General features: G+C 44.1%; 1 long non-coding RNA gene across 1 annotated transcript; it reads left to right on the top strand.

The window, feature by feature from the left end:
• Window positions 1,978–13,064, top strand: LOC110394444. Its single transcript, XR_002435625.1, has 2 exons — window positions 1,978–2,683; window positions 11,889–13,064. It is a non-coding gene; the product is annotated as an uncharacterized LOC110394444 (long non-coding RNA).

The raw sequence follows: 19,548 nt of genomic DNA, 5'->3' as shown, positions 1-19,548 counted from the left end.
CTGACTGCCTAAGACCAGCTACTTGATATATCTTATACATTTTCTGCTGGCAGGTTTTCATGCTGCTCAGGCAGAGAAGGGAAGAGGATCAGGTCATTCCAGCTGACTGTGAGTGAGTGCTGTTGTCTGTCTCTGGCTGCATGTGTGCCTATGGCAAGGATGTACCCAGCCTGCATTCCAGCTGGCCCCGGGGGTCATGAAGCTGCAGCAGCCTCACCTCTGGCAGGCTGCTGGGTTTGGAAACCCCAAACATGCATGCTGTCGCCTCTCATTTGTTCTTTTGTTTTGTGGAGTTGTTTTTTTTGTGTGTGTGTTGTTTTTTTTTAAATAGTAACTTTTGGTGGCTTGTCTCACACTAAACCATAAGACCTTTCAGGTAAAGGTGAAGCATGAGTGAATTCTGGAGCAGTTTTTTTGTGTAACCCTTGTGCTCTGTCCTTTCTTTTTTTTGCATATCTCCAGCAAACAATGAAACCCAAACACAGACTAAAGACGTAAACTCGAAATACACCTGAATGCAGCGTGCTTGTCTGTTCCTCTTTTTCACTTGACACTGATAGCAAGTTAGCATGCGCCAAAATACATCTGTTTTAAATAAATTACAGATTATATGATACACTATGGAAGAGAAGTTAGATGAAAAATTGAAAATTCCCTTCACTTCCACACTTTTTTCCTTCTCTCTCCACAAAGCATGACATTTTCCCCTTGAGATAATTTAGTCACATATTATTCTGTCACTGCACATTTTTCTACAGTATTAGAAATTTAAATGCATAATTCCTTCCTCATTTCCTTTATTTCACTGCTTTAGTAATTTTGCTGCAACGCTTCAAACAGCCATCAAATGCAATGGAAATTTTAAGGTGCCTGAAAATTAAGAGTCCCTCTAATCAGACAAACCAGTATTAATCCTTTCCAGAAATTAATTTCAGTAATGACTATATGAACACCATTCAATCATTAACATGCTGTTAGAACCATCCCTGTTGCTGTACCCTCTCAATGACACTACAGCTGCCCTATTACAACGAGTGTGCTGTCTCAAATATTTTTATACTAATACTACAGTCTGCTTTTTTGAAGCATTCTTGAAGCAGTGAGATGCGGCTTCACATTTTATTTGTGTTGTGCTTTGCCTCCAGAAACACAGTTTTATAGAACAGAAGGAACTCTTCTCTAAGCATTTCCACAGGTCTCCCTAGTATCTGGCACTTTTAGAGCAGCTAATGACACCCAGCAAGACCTAGATCGCGTGCTGCGCTGATCATCCAGAGAGGGACTCAGGAGAATAGGCATGGGAATGGACATCGCAGGGGAACCAAGGAAACATTCCAGCAGAATGCACGTGACATTGGCACTGTGCCTAGGTATGACTTTAGCTTAATATCCGTAGTTTCTCAAAAATGTTACCTTAAAATACCAAAAGTAGCCTTAGATTTGGGGTATTTGGTCTGCATTTGATATGCACAAGGATTTTTTTTTTTTTTTTTTTGATGTTGGATATACTTAGCAAATTGGTGTGCTTCAATTAGGTGGAAGAAATCATTGCTCTCTTGTCCCACAAAATGAAAAGACCAGCTGACAGAGTTACAGAATCACAAAGTGGCTGAGGTAGGAAGCGACCTCTGGGTCCATCTTGCCCAACCCCTGCCCCAGCAGGGCTGTGCAGTGCTGGGTGCCCAGCACCGCATCTGACTTCTGAAGATCTCCAAGTATGAGACCCCACAACCTCTCTAGGGAAACAGCTCCAGTGCTCCATCACCTGCACAGCACAAAAATGTTGCCTGGTGTTCAGAGGGAACCTCCTGCGTTCCAGTTTGTGCCCATTGCTTCTTGTCCTGGCAACAGACCCCACTAAAAAGAGACTGGCTTCAACCTCTTAGCATCTTCCTTTCAGGTATTTATACCCACTGATATATAGGTCTCTTCCATTCTGTAAGTACATGGATTCTGTAGAATCTCATCCAAATACGTTATAGTTTCAATCATTTCAAGAGTTTGCTATTGTAAAGTTCTCTTCAGCATGAGTCCTTATGTACACATGTGTTAAAGTTTTAAATCTAGTTTAATCACACACTGCACACAGTGAACACTCTCCAAATGAAAAGCTCACCTTCCTATTTCTTTATCAGAAAGTCTTTTGAGTGGGGTTCATCAGATAACCTGTTGGTCTGGCAGCAGTACGCATTCCCTCTCATCCTATGATTTCAGCAGATGAAGCCCCACTAACAGGCTGGCCAGAAAATATTAGTTCTGGTGGCCATTTTATTACAGTAAGATTACTTGGGTTTTGATGAGAGCAGATGAGACAGAAGAAACTGCCTGCCAGCCTGAGAACCGGGCCTGTGAGCCAGAAGCATCCCTGAGAAACACCACTGCCTCTTTGAAGTGCAGCTGAGCACCTCAGAACCAGAGGCATCCTGCAGATACCATCGATAAGGGCAAACCGAGGAATGGGAACAGCAGCTTATCATCTGGCAAAGTGAAAATAGTCTGGAAGAAAGGAGAAAACATCCTGAGAAAACAAGAACCAGTACTGCTATTGGCTGCTTTAGCTGAAAGAAAGAAAAACAGTCTGGGATAAGCAAAGTTCTGTCTGACAGAATTGGAAACATCATGGCCTATTGGTTGTCTCAGGTGAAAACAAGAATGGAGCAGCATCCATTGGGTGCTCTGAGAGGTGGTGTCCCACGCCCCATGCTATAACAGGGACCAGTTCTCCATCCCGATGGAGCCTGTCTCGGAGAACACCCTGTGCTGCATGGACTCTTCCTTTCCCTCCAGGATTCCCGACCCAAATTGAACCTTTGCTGGGGATACCTGGCTGCTTCCAGCACCGTGACGCAGCTCATCCTCACGGTGAGTCTTTGTTCACTGATTTTGTTAGTCCCCCTGCAGGGTCCGCTGCTGGGCTCAGTCTTTACTGGCCCATAGTTTGGTAGTGCTTGGTGCTGAAAACACTTTAAATAGATAGAAGTACATGTGCATATAAGTAAGTGAGCATGAGTATATTTGCTACTCTCTAAGTGCTGTGTTTGTCCTAACCAATAGTATTAATAAGTGTATCTACTTACTGCTATATTGACTGCTACTAGTATTGATTTCTGCTACTATCAATAATAGATACGCACTTTTTCTCCTGGTAACAGTTCATAATAGCTTGATATATACCTGCTTTATTACTCATAGTTATACTTGAGAATGGTGACTTGTGGTAATCTTTATTAAAGTAGAGAAACTTGGAAAATAAAGCCTCTGTGACCTTACGTATTACAGAATCCTGTGAACCCACTGCTGTGATCTCTATAAAGCCACAAGCTTGGTCACCCTTTAGGTTGTGATATTAATTGGTGTCAGAAGCAGGATTCTGTAAAATACACTGGTCATGGATGCTTGGGATGAGGCAGTAGAAGAGCAGCGAAAATGGCAACAAGAGAAGGGATGGCAAACACCTAAGTGGGACAGGAACTGGGTAGCTGAGAACTGTTTCAATTGGGAAGCCCTGCGGGCTGAATTTCAGAAGTGGCAAGAAAGCAATAAAAGTAAAGGAAAGGAAGAGAAGGGGTCCTTCATTGGTCTCCTCACAGAGGCATTAGCAGCTGCGGGCACTTTGTTTAAAACTACAAGGCAGAAACTGGAAGCTGCCTCACAAGGTGCTTTGCAGCAAGCTACAGATGCAGAAGCACAAACCAAAGATGCAGAAGGACGAGCTGCTGCCTTTGAGTCTAGCAGTTTTATTAAGAACCACTTACTTCAACAGTTACAAACTAACCTCACACCTCTGGCTTTAAGCCAGCTCAGGCAAGAACACATGCGCCCAGTCTCTGACAGTGAGATCATTGGAGAAACACACACGCTGAATACTGATAATGAGGAGGATTCTGATTTTAGCAATGGGCTGTTCACCCCCACCTCATTGCCTGAATCTAATCCAGATGAAACTGCCTCTCTATATCCCATCGCACAACTCCCGCCTCCAGGCGGAGATGAAGGCTCTCCCCTGCCACCTCAGGTCACGATGACCGCGATAAATCTGAATGCAGGACAGCTATGGCAGAAGTTCATACAATTTAGCAAGAAGTCAAGTGAGGACTGGCTTGGGTGGGTGGCACGATGCTATCAGATGGGAGCTGGAGCTCTTTTTCTTAATCAGAATGAGGCTAGACAAATATTCTTAGGAGGTGGAATAGTTCTTCACAACCCTGATGCAGAGGCTGGAAAAAATACCTTTTCTCTGTTATCTTCAATAATACATGCTGTTAGACAAATGCAAGTACGATGGGGATATAGTCCTCCTCCTCCCTGGAATACCCGGGATGGGTTTGCCAAATGGACAATGAGACTGGCTGCTTGGGATGCCCTTAAGGCACAAGGTGCTATACCTGAGGACATGATGTCTCTGATGGCAACAGAAGCAGGGAAATCGAGACTATTGGAAAATGCAGCATATGGGGGAGCAAAGGGTTTAGCCTTAATGTTATACAGTAGGACTTATGATTGGAACACTATAATGGCTCAAGGTCTGCAATATTGGGTAGCCTTTATGAAAAGTACCCCCAAATCAACAGGTCATCAGAGGGAAGGATGGGTCAGGACAGCCCAGACACCAAGAGGAAATCACAAAAAAGGACAAAATGTTCGTAAATTCCCTGTTGAAATAAATCGATCTGATACAAGAAGAGACCCTGATAAACAGGAACGAGATCTGGAACGGAGGAGACACTTACGGGGTCTCCTGCAAGGAATAGGATTCACACCAGGTCAGTTAGACAAGATGCCCACATCCTTCTTACAGAGACTATGGGATAATCGCAAAATAGATTGTGACAGCACCTCGAGTATGAGTGCTGAGAATGTGCCAGACAGTGTTGATCCATCTGCTCCTCTGATCCCACTCCCAGATGATCCATCCACTCCTCTGGTCTCTGTATCAGGGAACTGACAGAACTCCCAACTTCCAGCCCAGAGAGTTCTGACAACCTGTCCTGAGTGCCCAACATTTTTAGAATTGATATTAGCAAATATACCATTAGTAGTAAAAGGTAAATATTTTCTCTTTTGTTATGAATACAGAAGTCTCACTATCAATGATCAAAGTTGGAGATAGCCCTGGATTAATAAAGAAAACTAGAGAAAGGGTTTCTGTAACAGGAACTGCTGGAAAGAGACAAGAGCTTCCCATAGCCAGCATAGCACTGGCTTTGCCCAATGGAAAAACACTGAGTCCTGTATTGGCAGTAGGTATTAGGTGTAGATACATACATTAAATTCTCAGACTATTAAGGTTCCTTCAGGCAGCTGGGTGCCAAACTATCAAACTCAGATCTCTGTAATTTCTGTAGATGAAATAGCATCTGAAGGACCTTTTCTATTACAGGCTGCCCCAAAATTGTCTAAAAGTACCTTACGTCATGTACAAAATATCACGTTGGCCCTGAAGCCTCGCAAAGGCATAACTGCTGTCATTCAGGATTTAGAACGATGGGGTGTTGCGCAGAGAACTCAGTCACTGTATAACTCCCCCCTGTGGGAGTTAACAGCACCTGGCATTTGTCATTAGATTATCATGAACTGAATTAAAATAGAGGACTCTTATGTACTGCTCTTCCTTCTCTTACAAATCTTATTTTTGCTGTAGAACAAGCAGTGCATCCTTGGATGGCTGCCCTGGATGAGAAGAATATATTTATGGTCTCACTCCAAGCTGAAGATTGAGATTTGCTTTTATCCAGGAAGAATCCAGTATGCTTTCACCTGATCACCCCAAGAATTCAAACAGCCTTACATGGTCACGTCAGACTTCAGCTAATGAATTGGAAGTTCCACAAGAACTAGGGGTGAAAGTGTGTCAATATACAGGTGACATTCTAATCAAGGGGATTCCCCCCCCAGTAAAATTTAAATAGTGAGCGATCACATCCCAGTTCATTCAGAAAATAAGAGGATTACTGTCCTGGAACCTAACTCATTAAAGTCCAAGCCAGATGGTTCAATTTCTAGGCATAATTCGACAAGGTGACAGAGGGTATATTCCCTCTGACACTTTACAGAAAGTATCTGAGTCAGGTTCACCCTCCTGTAAGGAGGAGTTCTGACAAGCCTTAGGAACTTTAGAATTCTGGTGATCCCACACTTCAAAGTTTAGTGTAGTTGCCCGATCCTTATCTGTTAAAGTAGTGTGCTACCTGGGAATGGGCACTTGCTCATGAAGAGTACTAACTTACTCATCATGATACCATGTTATAGTATACCAGGCTATGGGTCCAGTAATACCAGTGGCCCTTTAGACTACATCTGGGACTCACAGAAAGCAGAAAAATCAATGACAATAGTGGTAAAGAGGTCTTGATAAACCTCAGTTAATGATTTGAATCGAAGGGGTGGTAAGGTTCCCAGGTATGATATTCACCTTGGGAAAAAGTAATCACTGGCTACTTATACGATCTTGTTCCATCGAGGGGAACCCAGGCCTATGGGGAAATGAATGGAGCATAATATGCAATGGCAAAGGGTTGTTGTGGTTTAACCTGGCAGGCAGCTCAGCACCATACAGCCATTCACTTACTTCCCCTCTAGCCTGCCTTTACTAAGACAGAAAAGGAAGAGAGAAAAGAAAAAAAGCAATTTCATATATATGCTATATATATATGTAGCATACGGATACATATATACATAAGCATAACTGCTTACCACCCACTGACCAATGCCCAGCCAGTCCCTGAGCAGTGGCTGCCTTCCCCAGCCGACTCCCCTCATTTTTTTTTTTTTAAATAGTTTTCTTGCATGATGCCATATGCTATGGAATATCCCTTTAGCCAGTTTAGGTCAGCTGTCCTGGTTCCATTTCCTCCCAGCTCCTTGTTCTCCCTGAGCCCCCTCACTGGCAGGACAGGACAAGAAGCTGAAATGTCCTCGGGCTCTTTGCAGTGCTGCTCAGCAACAACTAAAACATTGGCGTGCTATCAACACTGCTGATAGCCAAAACACAGTGTCATAGTGGAGACTCTGAAGAAAAAAAATCAACTCTATCTCACCTGAAACCAGGACAGTATCTACCCCTTATTCCATATAATTTACATCATGCTCAGGTCCCACACATCCCAATTAATTAACACCACCTTTCCTGCCTTTTGATATATGCACACAGATATCATTCCCGCAGTCTATGGGCCATCCCTCAAAGTTGTCTGTGGAGTTTATTTAGTCCATGACTTTGGACTCCATCTGTCATAACAGTCCTTCAGAGCAGGGAGGATGATTCATAGTGTTGGATTGTTGCATGCTGAAGCCAGTTCTGGTTCCATCAGAAGTCATTCTTCTTTAATCTGGGTGATTCTTACTGTAATACCATATAACAACAGGAGCAATGACAGCAGCATTATGTAGTGACTAGCATCATACAATTCAAATTACTGTCTATTCTCACCCAATATCAAATCCCTTTGAGGTATACACCTGACTTCCCCATCCTTCCTCATTGCCCACCAAATGCATGAGGTCCTTGAGCAAAAACAATTCCACAAATGGACTTGCCTTTGCCTCAGCAGGAATAATCCAGACTGTCTTGCCCAGTGTAACAATCAGAAAGATCAACACTATGGAAAGGAGTTATAAAAAGTGGTGTAATGACAGAGGGACCAATGTGAGAGAAAGATGTTATAAAGGAAGGGAAAAAGATTGTTCACCCATCTCCAGGGACCTAGGTTTGCAGGAGAAACTCCACAGAGAAGGAATCTCCAGAAAGAGACCCTTCCTCAGTGGCAGTCAGCCCTTAAATGAGGTCTAAGAGAGGTGAAGCCAGGCTCCACCCCTTCTGGTCACACAGGTGAATTGCCTTCACCTGTGCTCCCAGGGCTGACTGGGTCTTTCCTCAAGGTGCTCAATCAGTGGTTCAGGCCGTGACTCAGCAGTTCCCCCAGCATGTTTTTTCATGTGCAACTTGATTTCCTTCTACAGTATGTAAGACTTTCAATTGGGCAAGACTAGCTCAATTTTGGCAGATCCCCAGGTGTTGACTAACCAGGTGGCTTTTGCTAAATGTGTGTCCCAGTGTCTGAGTGTCTCTACTACAATGTTTATAGCAATTTTGTTTTAATGTGCTCTGGACAGATCTGCTGTTATCTCAACGCATTGAGCCCCACAGTGGGCATCAAAAAGGACTGCACTGAACCGCCCCTGGAAGTGCTGCCCTTGCCCATTCAGGAAGTACCATTTCCACTTGTAAGAAATACCTCAAATGATTCTTTGGAGACTGGATCTCTTGTGAAAAAGTTTTAATTCGCAATTGCAATGGCAAGCATCCTGCAAGCAGGATTGCCTGCTGGAAGAAAAACAAGCTCTTATATCTCCTAGATCCTGATGCTGAGTCCCTCCCCTGCTGCCAGGTTCACTTTCTTCACGCGCACATCCTCCAAGTAGTTGACAAAGTCCATCTCTCTTTGTTTCTCCAAGTAAGCAGAATCCACAAAATAGTCACCAAGCCAGTATCTTCCACCATATGTCTTGTCTGATAAGTTTGTTTCTTCTTGCACAGTTCTGGGTGTGGATGCATGTCTTACAGTCCTTACCTTTGGTCACCCCTCAACACCTTCCCCCCACCCGCAGTTTCCCCAAGGGCGGAGAGTACATGAATTAACTCACCAGCCGGACTCTCCTTTCATCTCTCCAGAATGTGCATACCCTATTCTTCAACCACAGCCAAAAACTTATCTTTGTATCACAGGTTCCGAGGTATGTCCCTTTGGTACAACATTCTATTACTTATGCAAAAACAATATTGCATCTGCAATGTAACTCCAACTTGAGACATAAATGGTCATCATCACTTATATATTGGATAAACTGTCTGTGTTAATCACCTGCAAAGGGGAGCTTTCCTTGCATATTACAAACACTCCTTCAGATTGCTGTGTGGGAGGTGCTAGATCAGCAGGGTAATGAGCTTCTCTTCGAACAATGGATTTCCAAATTAGCCAATACCCAAAAGGAATGAAGCGATTTTGTTTTTTCTTTTAGGTTATCCTGACTGCAACATCAGCGACCAGAAGCTCAAATCATCTTGGATCCTAGTCCTACCTTATTCAGCACACAGATTGTTTGGCAAATTGCCATGAAACGAAGCAATGCTGAGAGCAATTTCCTTCCCTTCTTATAATTGTTATTTTATGTACACAGTGATTGGGTCATACCTAATAATTATAATCATGTTTGTTCTCTTATCCCAGGGGTGGAACAGCAGTCACGTTGTTCAATTTATGAAGATGATTTCTCAAGCGGGCAATGAATCAAGTTGTTGGGTTTGCTTATACCAGCCTCATATGGGATACTAAATTTTGGTGGTTAGCAGAACCTATCCCTGAGGCATCTCGGTCTCAAACTAATTTGGCATGCTAACCCCCAGTACTCCAAATTATTGACAACAAGCCTTTTGTAGCACATTCATATAATAATTCCCCATGGAGCATTACAGTGCCCCAGGTTATAAGTTCAACTTGGGTAGAAAATATGAAAAATTTTGATTAGACTTAATATTACAATCACACCCAAGCGCACTTTCAATTTAAGTGTGACAGACTAGAAGCCAATTAAGCCAAACATGCTTAATGAAATTTAATTGTTTTTCTAATCCATGGTGTTCATCGTGCAAGCATTGCATGGACAGAGCTGGTGACCAACCTCTTTAATACCTGGGTGGTTCTGGCCAGGTCTGCACAGTCAAAACCAGTGGTGCTGGCAGAAGCCTGACGGCCTGACGGTGGGCTCTGCACCAATGAACACAGCTGACTGACTGTCCAGTACTTGGCCAACCAGCAATTAGAATTACCAAGGATGGAAAAGACCCCTAAGATCATCCAGTCCAACTGTCCACCTATCACCAATATTTCTCACTAAGCCATGCCCCTCAATACAGCATCTAAAAGTTTCTTGAACACCTCCAGGGACGGTGAGTCTACCACCTCTCTGAGCAGCTTGTTCCAGTGCCTGACCGCTCTCTTGGAGAAGCAGCATTTCCTAACGTCCAACCTAAATCTCCCCTGGCGCAACTTGAGGCCATTCTCTCTCATCCTATCACTAGTTACATGGGAGAAGAGGCCGACCCCCACCTCACTACAACCTCCCTTCAGGTAGTTGTAGAGAGCAATAAGGTCACCCCTGAGCCTCCTCTTGTGCCCTAGCCAGGTACTTGTGCCACAGCCTGGCTTGGTCTCTGTGTTCTCCCTAGTAGGGATTAGGTTTGTGCCCAGCGTGTATAGACAATAAGCTCACAGAGCTTGAATCCACACAGTGGTCTCTATTTCAGTTCTTTGCAGAACCAGGTGCTTGGCAGTCTTATGTAAAGGAAGCACACCCCTGATAAGAAGTGCAGTTACTTATAAATAGCTGTTTACAGAACTATTTCCCTTTACAGATTCTAATTTGTTTTTCTGTTGCATCAGACAGAAGCTTTATTAACTGTGATCATCATGAGAGAACACTCAGGCAGCACTCCCCTGTGCCCTCATGTTCTCTACCCAGGGGTTCCAGAGCCCCAGCTTACAAGCTGTATCAAAGAAATGAAAGAAGTAAGGAAAATTGTTCTAGAGTTAACAAAGCCAGATGTGCATTCTTGGGAAGAATGGACTGTAACCAATCATTCCTATGTTAATGCAGTCCAGATCCCAGTCCTGGTACAGATGGGCTCCTTAAGTATCTTGTTTACTGCCAGGACAGACCGTGGTGGGGCTTCTGAGAGTGGCACAGAAGTGGGACACTCTTTCTGAAACAGGCTGGTAGTTTTTGCTTGAAAGGAATGTCCCTCTTGCTGGGATAAAAGTCTTAGTCAGATCTCTCAAATCATAAGAAATGATTTTTCTATCTCACCTTGAAATGAACCAAAATGCTGTAAAGGCTACAAAGTGAGATTAATTCATTCTCACAACTGGCTATCCAAAATTACTGGGCCTTGGGCTATCTTTTAGTCTCACAAAGAGCAGTGAGTAAATACTGCCTGTTGCCTTTGTGATAACAAATCCAAACAAATCTAGTACAATGTGAACATTATTCAGCTATGCCTTTTCGTTCCACCAAAAATCCCAGCAAGCCCCACTTGGAGGCCTCTCAGCACAGTGGTTGTGGCTGTGGTTTGCCTACCAGACCTTGGAGCATGGGCATGGCAATTGTAATTATATTAGCTCTCAATATAGCTGTAGGATTTGTGCTTTTCTGTGTCCTGTCTTGTGTCAAATCATTGTCGGTGTCATTTTATCTAAACCGGTACTGTATGCTCGTGTCTCAGCTAGCAAACCATCCCAGAAGGTACGACACTGGGCCTAAACGGACACAAGTCTGCTCCGCCTCACGCATTAGGAGGCAAGAGGGACGCACCAGGCGCGGTGTAGTCTCACTCCTAGTGATACACAAGGGGCCATAGCTCAAGGCGTGAAGTGATGGGAGCAGCCATAAAGGTGACCTGGCTATAGTGGGAAAAATACTGACAGTAAATGACTGCTGAAACCCAGACAGAAGAAACTTCCTGCCAGCCTGAGAGCTTCCAGCCCTGGAACCAGGCCTGTGAGCCAGAAGCATCCCTGAGAAACACCACTGCCTCTTTGAAGTGCAGCTGAGCACCTCGGAACCAGAGGCATCCTGCAGATACCATCGATAAGGGCAAACCGAGGAATGGGAACAGCAGCTTATCATCTGGCAAAGTGAAAATAGTCTGGAAGAAAGGAGAAAACATCCTGAGAAAACAAGAACCAGTACTGCTATTGGCTGCTTTAGCTGAAAGAAAGAAAAACAGTCTGGGATAAGCAAAGTTCTGTCTGACAGAATTGGAAACATCATGGCCTATTGGTTGTCTCAGGTGAAAACAAGAATGGAGCAGCATCCATTGGGTGCTCTGAGAGGTGGTGTCCCACGCCCTCCTCAGTCCCCATGCTATAACAGGGACCAGTTCTCCATCCCGATGGAGCCTGTCTCGGAGAACACCCTGTGCTGCATGGACTGTTCCTTTCCCTCCAGGATTCCCGACCCAAATTGAACCTTTGCTGGGGATACCTGGCTGCTTCCAGCACCGTGACGCGGCTCATCTTCCCAGTGAGACTTTGTTCGTTATTTATTTGGTCCCCCTGCAGGGCCTGCTCTTTACTGGCCCATTTCTGAGGTGGCTTTGTCCTCTTCTGGGATTGGTTTGATAGAGCTTGGTACCGGTAACACTTTGAAATATATACATGCATTTATAAGTAATCAATCATAAGTATTTTTTCTACTTTCCAAGTGATAAGTTTGTTGTAACTTGTAATATTAATATAGAGAGAGAGTTATATAAGATATAGACATAAAATTGCTTGTTGTGGTGTAACCCTATTAGGCAGCGGAGCACCCTATGTAGAAAGGTAGAAGTAAGAAAACTCTTGTGTTGGGATAAAGACAGTTTAAAGTGTAAAATAAAAGCTGGACCCACAAGCAAATCAAAACAAGGAAGACATTGACTACTTCCCATCTGCAAGGAAATGTTCAACCATTTCCAGGAAAGTGGGATCTAACACATGTGGTGATTACTTGGGAAGATGAACACCGTAACTCTGAGTGGTTCTCCCTCTCCTCCTTCTTTCCCCCCAGCTTTTATTGGTCATCACAGCATTGTATGGTATGGGATCTACCTTTGGTTATTTGGGGTTGGCTGTCCTGGTTCTGTCCCCTCCCTTCTCCTTGCTCAACCCCAGCTCCTCAGGGGCAGGGCAGCTCAAGAACCAGAAAAGTCCTTGAGGATGTAAGCACTGCTCAGCAACAACTATCAACAATATTTTCATCAAATCCCGAACTTAGCACCATACCAGCCTTTATGAAGAAAATTAAGCCAACCAGGAACCTGCAAATTGCTGCTGTATTATTGACTGCTGCTGATGATTTCTGATAGTGATACTATTGATTTTTGTTACTCTTGATTACGTAGGTGTTCTTGCTGTCCTGGTAACTGTTACTAATAGCTCGATATGCACGTGCTTTATCAATCATAGGTATACTTGAGAGTGGTGATTTGTAGTAACCTTTAATAAAGTAGAAAAACTTAGGAAATAAAGGCCCTGTGTCCTTGTGTGTTACAGAATCCTGCATCGTATCAGTTGTCAGCTTGCAGAAAAATAGTCGGTCCCATTCTGGCCATCACAATGAAGAGAGACAGGCCTGAACAGACCTGGCAACTTCCCCTACCCTCTATCTCTGTAAGTTGTATGCAAAGAGTTGGGTCTGAGGGACACTGGTAGATGGCAATTACAGAAACTGATGCTTATACTCTAGCCAGTCCTCAGGACTTGGTCAGAAAACATCAGCTTCTGAACTGTCAGCTGCATTGCATTAATTATGCACTGAAAAAAAAGCTATCAACAGGCACTTGCACATATCCGCAGAATCTGAAATACTGCGAGCACGATTTTATTTTGAAATGGTGCCAATTAGTATCAGCACACAAAAGGCAGATAAGGAGAAATTCCAAAATTGAATTAGTAAGTATCAGACTCTCTTACTAAATTACCATTACAAAGGGCATGCACAGCAATAGATCAAAGAGCTCTGGAGAGCTGCAACACTGCTACAGGTGAGTAATGCCTTCTGATCTGCCTCGGTTACATGGCTCTGACATGCTTAGGAACACTCTCAGGAATGCAATACATGCATGTTAATAGTTGTAGCCACCCTGTAATCCTAGGAAAACTTTCAAGTTGTTGAAGGAATTATAATAAAGACACACTGTGTTATCTTACCCAGCTCCTCCTCATTACAGCTGTTTGAGGAAGAGATAGCTTAACCAAAATGGAGGTGGGGGAGCTTTGTGGAAGGAGGCCCTCACCATCAGCACCCGGGGAGCAGGGGCTACATCTGTACCGCCAGCATCAGGCACAACTGTGCAGGCAGGGGAGGGCTTGTGAAGGGCTGCCTTCTCCTGACCTCAAACCTGTGCAGGCATTTGACCATGAATATGGGCTGGGACAATCCTCAAAAAGCCTTTAAGAACTCCAGGGGAGCTTCTGAAACATCACATCTGCCTTCCCCAAGGAGTCAGCAGCCAAACTGCAGTAAACAGAGCTTCAGCAGATCAGTTACTGACAGTTAATGTCTGTACATTCCTGATATTGTGGAAAAAAAAAACCAAACCACAGGACCAATCTAAAACCTTATGATTATTATGGTTAAGAAAGAGTTGTGTTGCTAAACTTCCTGAATATGGAGGCTCAGCCTCAGGGCTGGCAGAGCTTCGTAATGCTTTAAGGAGCAGGGAATTCCTCTTCACAAATAATGCCTCTCGTCAGTCCTGGCAGCACTCTGGCCTGCACAGAATGACACCCATGGCTGAGGGTCTCAGCAGGAGTCGCACCTAGCACTTCCCTGGGCAGCTCTCTGACACCTGAGGGGCACATCTCTTAGGTCAAAAAGAGGAGTTTTTATGCTCCACCAGCTCAATTTTTATATTAAGTGATCACCCTAAAGTTTAGTGACTTCAAATCCTAGGTTGCTTACCCATCCAAGACTGCTGCTCCACAGAAAACAAGGTGTTGGCAGGACCATGCTGGCACCGCCTGTGATCTGAGGCTTTTGACAGAGCAGCCCACGGTATTCCGTGGCACTCCGTGGCACTGAGGATTACGCTGCGCTCACAAAAGGCAATCACTGCTGCAAGCCTTCCCTAAAGGGGAGGAACCAGCCTAGGGAAAAATCCCGTGTGAGAGAGAAAAAGGCCAGAAAGGGAGAAGGAATAAAAAAGAACAAGCATAAACAGCACTGCTGGGAAGAAATTTACAGGATGGTCCTATTAAAATTTTATTCTTTTTTTGGGGGGGGAAGGGGGACTTAAGAACCTTTCAGATCCAGAAGTTTAAATTCCAGAAAGAACTGAGATCATGGAAAGGAGATCCCTTACTGCGCAAAAGCAAGATGTGCTTTGTGCTCAGATATTCACACTCTGCTTCTTTCAGACGTCACGTTTTTGGACGTGATTTCTGGTGTTCTCAGATTATTGCACCTGAGAACATCTGCAGGTGTAATTCTGCTGGCACATGTGATTGCAGGCACATTTTGTTGTCCTTAGATACCTATTTTGTTTTGGCCTGAGGGTGAGCAGTTTGACACCGAAATACCCTTGCGATCATCTATGACATAAACTGTATCTACAGATGTGTTCTTGACATTAAATTGGAAACTGAGTTGATGTCCTTTTAAGAAGTAATGCTTTCGTCCTCACACTGATGGATTGAAGATAGCAGGTTTCAGGTTTCATAATAACGTCAAATCTAATAATATAAAACCTTTGTCAGCATATATTTAAAAGGCGTTAGTAATGACGTTTGAGAAATAAAATATCCCACTGGTATTGTTCAACACGTTGATGTATAGTATAACAGCTGCAAGCAGGTATTTGGAGGTGACAGCTTGAAAGCTGTGCTGCTGTGCTGGCAGGCAGCAGGTGGTGCCTTCGAGTCACAGCGTTTTCTCACTGCCAAGAGCAGCGCCCTGCAGTTCTCATTCCAATTTAACAGCACCTTTATGGCATTCTGCAGGGTCTTCAGCTGCAGCGTAAGGTACAGCGGTAATGCTCTTGCCAAATACTGTCTTTTGAGCTATTGTTACAACCTGGCCAAACCACTCTGGATAGACCTATCTGGTTTGGATAGGTCTATCATTTTTAGGTAGCCCCAGGACCTGATGTGCTTGCAATGTGTCTGGGTGCCTGGTTAGCCGAGTGCTGGACATTCAGCTGTGTTCACTGGTGCAGGGCCCACCAAAGGACCATCAGGCTTTGGCCAGCACCACTGGTTTTGATGGACAGGGCATCATGTCATCCCACCATGTCAGACCACCAGGCTTTGCTGTCACAACCAAGAACACGATAAGGCCGTGTGCAGCCTGCTTTTTGGCTTGCCAGAGGCCTTTCTGTAGTTCCATATTCGTGCGTTCACTGAGGCGAGAGAAAAGGCAGGATATCCTCCTGACATGGCACAGAGACCTCCTCGGATGACAGGACCTTCCCCTCCTCAGAATACAAGTCCACCAAAGGAGTCCACGTTCCACAATTTGAATTTTGCATTTTCTTCACATTCTGCTTGTGACCTCCTCCTCACACAGCCCTTCAGCTTCCAGTCTCCCCACCCCTCACAAGCCCTTTCCTTTCACATCTTTCATTCCTGCCTGCACAGATCCATCTTTCTCCCACACCAGCACCGTCCTTGTCAATCACCTGAATGCTGACTGGCATTCTTACTGAAGGAAACCTAAAAATGTCGGCTAGTTATGTCACTCCTTGTTCGACAGATTCCTTTTTTTTTTTAGTCTTTCATTGATTCTTCTCAATGTGAATGCTCTTGCAGAATTTTATCTTGGCTAATAAATTAACAAAAGCCCGTGAGATATAAAAGGGAATTGGAACTCAGCATTTCAGGCTTTCCTTTCTTGTTGCTTTTCCCATATTTACATCTGCCACACAAACGTTGTACTGTGAAAAGACAACACTTTTGTGACAGTGGGATGGAGGAAATAATATTAGCAAAAAAAACGTTCATACCACGTTCTTTCCATTTTTATTTTTTTTTTTAATAATATCCTCTCGCTCCTGTGTTATTAGAGAGCCATGAGTACCTGAACATCCCCATCATTTCTTTAAACAAAGTGAGGTACATCCAGGAGCACCTCTGGTAGAAGTGATAGTGGGAGACTTAATGTGTATAATTTGCTATAGAATCTCCCATTTGCTGTGAATCATTGCTATTAAGCTAGCGTCAGAAACCCAGGAACAGTGGTTCCTAAAGTGGTTCCTAAAGGATCCTGCGTATTACACCCAAGGGAAGGTATAACCACAGTCTGTTCTGTGAAGAATTTCTACATCTTCCCTTTATTGTATTGTCCCCATATGTACCCATATACATACACACATATACCTGTTTGTAATGCAAACGTATGTGGGTGCATTTATATATATATATATATACACACATATTCTTTTGTAAATGTGTTTATATACCTACATTTATACAATTACAAAACAGTCATTGGCTTTAGAAATTACTTCACACATTTCCAGGGAAAATAATTTGGCAAGTGATATACAGGACTATTATTGCCCATTGAATTGTGTACAATGCGCAATGGGAAGACAAAACAGCAAATAAATTTAAGAAGAAAAAAAAAAAGGTTGGGAATTGTTGTTGTGCAATACTTGATAATACTTAGGAACACTTCTCTAGCACTTTTCCCAACTTTCAAAAAGCTAATTCATTAATCTTTGCAACATTCCTACATAGTAAGTGCTATTCACAAATAACACTTTGATTAGCAGATTTCCAAACAGCTCCAAAGGAGAGAAAACATCCACGCTGTACATGGAGAGCAGTCTCAAGCCCTCACGTGAAGCCCTTGTTCTGTGACCGCCCTCTCCATGTGCTCCATGTGCTCCAGGAAGCTGGAACTCCCAAGAGCCGGGTTGTCACGATGTAAGCTAACTTCCAGGGTGAGCAGCAAGACGTGCCACATGAAGGTCACTTGGCATCTCCATTAACCATAAGAGTTTGCAGGTGACCCACAAGCTGGTAGAATCACAGTTAATAAGGTCAGCTCCCACGACTGATGTGGTGAAGGTGGAAACTAAGGCTCAGCTGAAAAGCAGGCGCTGTAAGAAAGCCAATGGCGAGGTCATATGTGTAGGAAACAAAAATGTAGGTCAAAGCTATGGATTGGTACTTGGAAAAGAATGATTTAGAAAATGATTGTGAAAGCCTGATGAGTTCATTAAGAGCACATGAACTCCCAGTGTGATGCAGCAGCCAAAAAATCCCCACCAAAACCACCATGTCTGGTTAAACAATGTTAATTCGTCACAGAGAACAATACTGAGGACATCACCGGAGTACTGGCTTCTCTCTTCTCATTTCCGTTTCTTAAAAGCATATTGGTAAATGTAAAGGGGGTCAGAAAAAGTCTGATAATTATTTAAGGTCTGGCCAATTTCTTCCAAAGAGAAATCAAGGCAGCTTAATTCCAACAAAGAGAAGAGACGACAAATACTTGTATAGAAAGACACCTGGCTATAAGAGACTTTAAGCCAATAGGAAACAGGCAAGAAGCTGAAATCTTCAAATCCAGCCTAAGAGGAGAGATAACTAGTGACTTCTAGTTGAAGATTCTCTCCAACTGCACATTTTAAAGCAGTCATGAGTAATGGACGTCAGAGCAGGTCATTACAATGTCGTACTGGGGCATTTCCAACACATGCAGGGTTTCAGATTGTCTGGTTGTCTAAACTGTACATACATTAGCTCTCATTCAGTCTTACTCAGAAGAGAAATAAGTTGTTTCTTGTCCAAGAAAGCTCAGACATAGACTAGAGAGAACTAAAATCCTGTTCCCAGTGTATAGGTCCTGCTCAAAATAGCTCCTCTTGACCTTTCCTAGCTACCATATGCCATCCAGCGCAAGTTGCATAGTGCTCCAGGCCTCTTCCTAACCACATAAGCACTGTGCTATTATCTACATGTTTCACAGAGATACACTGCAGAAAGCCACATCTGGCTGACTGGGAAGCAGCTGTTTCTGTGGTCAACATCTGCAACAACTGTGCTTACACCTACAGCTTCTTTGGCAGGAAGATCTGCCGGCAGCAGTACAAGGAAATAGCAGATGTGTAAAGCACAGGCAGCTCCTTAAGACCGAGCAGTGCTGGTTTGCATTAAAGAAGTTGGAAGTTGTATGCAAACATGGAAAGGTCAAAAGCGGTGCTTGGCTGCAGGTAGGAATGTCCAATGTGCCGAGCTGTTGCATCCTCCACCCTGGTCTTGTGTCTCACAGCTACTGCCAAGTGAGGATGGTCTTGCCATAAGCCACAGGATGATTTCTATGCTCTGGATACAGGAGATGAGGTTTTCTGGAAGGTCCAGTGACAGAGTGGCCAAATATTTGGAAGCTGAGGCTTCCATGGCTGCACTAACTACAAGATAGATATGGCCTAATCCCTGCCTAAAGTAAATCAGCCTGTACTGTAACATTTAATAATTACCTAGTAATATAAACCTTCCTATTCACTCTGACTAATCTGCCATTTCAATCTTACCAGGAATTGGTAAGAATTGTCTTTGTAATGAAGGGGTTGCCCCAGCCGGAGGATGGACCTGCAGGAGTGAGAAGCAGCCAGCCTGCTGCAAAACCATTGCTGCAGGGCAGTGACTGTGGCACCGGCACATGTATCAACGCAGCTGGCCATGGGAGCGCAAGGGACACCGGGGCTGTGGGACTGTGTGGGTCTGGGGACTGCTGAGCCGGAGCTGTGGCCCTGCCTGTGCACACTGGGGCCTCCAGCTGACCTGGCAGAACCCTCTGTGCTCTGAGGTCCTCAGGGCCATGGCCCTACCAACTCCTCTGCCATGGCTGGGACCCCTGGTGCTGCCCATGGCAAGTCATCGCTGCTCAGAAGAGAACCAGGTGGTGCTCGTGGCTGTACTGAGGGCTAGATGCCTCCCAGTGTTCTCTGTACCTCCAGAGACATAAATAAAATAAAGCCACCTAAGGATAAAATTACAGGTCATA

Source organism: Numida meleagris, chromosome 2 (genome assembly GCF_002078875.1).
Source record: "Numida meleagris isolate 19003 breed g44 Domestic line chromosome 2, NumMel1.0, whole genome shotgun sequence".
Classification (NCBI taxonomy): Eukaryota; Metazoa; Chordata; class Aves; order Galliformes; family Numididae; genus Numida; species Numida meleagris.
Note: the sequence above shows the minus strand (reverse complement) of the source record. Positions and strands in the feature narration are given on the sequence as shown.